The 2,945-nt window shown below is 61.5% G+C and overlaps 1 pseudogene; it reads left to right on the top strand.

Moving 5' to 3' along the window:
* The first annotated feature begins 304 nt into the window (after nucleotides 1-304).
* On the top strand, nucleotides 305-2,945 carry LOC120692995 (annotated as a pseudogene).

The following is a 2,945-nucleotide window of genomic DNA, read 5'->3' as shown; positions in this document are numbered from 1 at the left end:
ACCGACCTTATTAATTTGTTAGGTTTGGTAGCGACGAAGCGTTAGTCTTTTAAGCTTTGTGTACTATTTGGTCCACGCCCGGGTACGTGCGTCTGATTATAATAACTGCGCTGAACACTGCAGTAGCATTATATGGCGAGATTCCTGCGTTTTCGTGTGGCTGCCTAAGTTGAGTTGCCTTCCAAACAGCTGCTTGAATATATGTGGCGCGCCGCAACTATGGCGTGGCTGCATGAGGCGGTGCACCAAACATCCCCTTAAATTCGATGTTCCTCCCGCCACACCATTCACCATACCATACCAGCAAGCAGGCAAGCAGCCCGCCTCCTTGTCCTGGGGACGCTAGCTCGCGTCGCGCGCCATCACGGTCATGGATGCCGGGTCCCCATGCACGCGGCCGCTGCGCATCGTGATCTTCCCGTGGCTCGCGTTCGGCCACCTGCTCCCGTGCCTGGAGCTCGCCGAGTGGCTGGCGTCGCGGGGCCACCGCGTGTCCTTGGTCTCCACGCGGGGCAACGTCGCCCGCCTCCCCGCCGCGGCGCCGCGCGTCGAGCTCGTGGCGCTGCCGCTCCCGCGCGTCGAGGGGCACCCCGAAGGCGCCGAGTCCACAAACAGCATCTCCCACGACAAGCTTGGGCTCCTCTTCGAGGCCTTCGACGGCCTCGCCACGCCCTTCGCCGAGTTCCTGGCCGCCGCGTGCGCCGACGGGGACAGGAGGCCCGACTGGCTCACATCGACGGCTTCCACCACTGGGCCGCCGCCGCCGCGCTGGAGCACAAGGTTCGCACGTGCACACTAGCTACTTTGTCTTGCAACTTTGCTTTCGCTTCCACATCTCTCGCTCAGATCAGATCCTATGTTGGAGCTCAGCCTTGCTCCGCGACGACGGCGAACAGAGACGAACAGAGCTTCGCCGGGGGGTCGACGGTGAACTCACCCTTCCGGCGATCCCCGGCCAGGAACTTGATGAGCAATCGACACACCAGTTCACACTCAATCTCACCGAACCGATCGCTGGGCGAATTCACTCACGCACGCGACGAATTTGACTCGGCGGGAGTAAGAAGATGAACAGTAGACACGAGAGGAATTCGCGCTCTAACGCACGGTGCCGCACACCGTTCTCCAATTCGACTCGCAAGCTTCATCACCGGAGTACAACGGGCATATATAGCCCAAAGGACGCACCCACGATCCACCACCTAGCCTAGAACGCCGGCATGGACCGCCAGCCTCGCCACGACGCGGATGACGCGCTCTGACGCGCACACGCCGCGTGCTGGAACTGTTCCCGCCCAATGCGCCCGCTCCAACTGCCGCCATCTTCCTCCGTCCTGATCGCTCGCACGACCCGGTCTTCAACAATCCACGTGATCGGCTCCCGATCACGCCGCCGCCCCGATCGCCAGACGATCAGCTCCGCCACGGTTCCCGCGCACACACACACGCTCACCTGCAATCACACGCACGCCACGGACTGGCTCGTGCACAGCCATCCGTGCACGACGCACGCACACGCAGCGCGCACACACGCACTGGACACACGCACAACGCCTGCGCACACAGACCACGCGCTTGGCGCACACACACACCGCCCTGGCGCGCACACACGCCACCAGGCTTGAACACACGCACACTCCGTCGCCATGATCGTGTCAACGGCGATGGGTTTATTCCCTCACATCCTATGCTGGGGGTCGGGTTTCATTCTCATCGCCATCTCCTAGGTGCCATTGGCTACGATTCTCTCGACCGCCGCGCATTTCGTTAGTTTGGCTAGAAACGCAGCCGCCGTCGAGTCGGAGCGGAACAACCGACAGCGTTCCGACCATGGCGGCACGTCCGTCATGCATCGCTTCGAGTTGACTGTGGAGAGGTGCACGCTCGCGGTCATCCGGAGCTGCGTCGAGTGGGAGCCCGACTTCTTCCCGGAGGTGGTGTCGCTCCTGCGCAAGCGGGTCGTGCCCCTCGGCCTCCTGCCGCCGTCTCCCGACGGCGGCCGCGCGAACGGCGAGCACGCCGCCGTGCGCTGGCTGGACGAGCAGCCGCAGGGCTCGGTCGTGTACGTCGCGCTGGGGAGCGAGGTGCGGCTGGGCCTGGAGCTGGTGCGCGAGCTGGCTCTCGGGCTGGAGCTCGCCGGGGCGCGCTTCCTCTGGGCTCTGAGGAACCCCGGCGGCGTCCCCGATGCCGACCTTCTTCCTCCCGGTTTCCAGGAGCGCACCCATGGCCTTGGGCTCGTAGCCACGGGGTGGGTTCCCCAGCTCAACGTGCTGGCGCACGGCGCCGTGGGCGGGTTCCTGACGCACTGCGGCCAGAGCTCGGTCGCCGAGGGGCTTCTGTTCGGGCGTCCTCTCGTCATGCTGCCCATCATGGGGGATCAAGGGTCGAACGCGGGCCTCATGGAGGGGAAGAAGGTGCGATTGCAGGTGGCAAGGGACGAGAACAACGGGTCATTCGACCGCCATGGCGTCGCGAGCGCGGTCCGTGCCGTCATGCTGGAGGAAGAAACCAGAGGGATCTTCGTGGCGAATGCCCTGAAGCAGCAAGCGATTGTAGCCGACAAGGAACTCCATGAGAGGTACATCGATCAATTTGTCGAGCAACTTAGATCGTACAAGGCTGGTGACAACTCCAGCTCTGCTGTCTCACCGCCTGAGGCTGAGGCTTAGTTTGAAGGCCATGCAACACTCCCCACTTTAGCTCGTTGCCCGCGACACAATGATACAAGGCAAGTAGGCAACGAAATAATAAGGAATGGACTTTTATTTGTGCTACTCCGTTAGTTTGCTGCGCTACCGGAAATCGCATATTTGCCGAGTGCTAAGGCCTTTGCCGAGTGCCAGAACACAGGCACTCGGCGAATAATGGACTTTATTTATGGTTCAAAATAATGGACTTTATTTGTCTGCTCAAAATTTCAATATCAGACTATTATTAAGTGATTA

The sequence above is a fragment of the Panicum virgatum genome, chromosome 9N (genome assembly GCF_016808335.1).
Source record: "Panicum virgatum strain AP13 chromosome 9N, P.virgatum_v5, whole genome shotgun sequence".
In the NCBI taxonomy this organism is placed as follows: Eukaryota; Viridiplantae; Streptophyta; class Magnoliopsida; order Poales; family Poaceae; genus Panicum; species Panicum virgatum.
The sequence above is the reverse complement of the archived record's forward strand: the minus strand, read 5'-3'. Positions and strand labels throughout refer to the sequence as shown.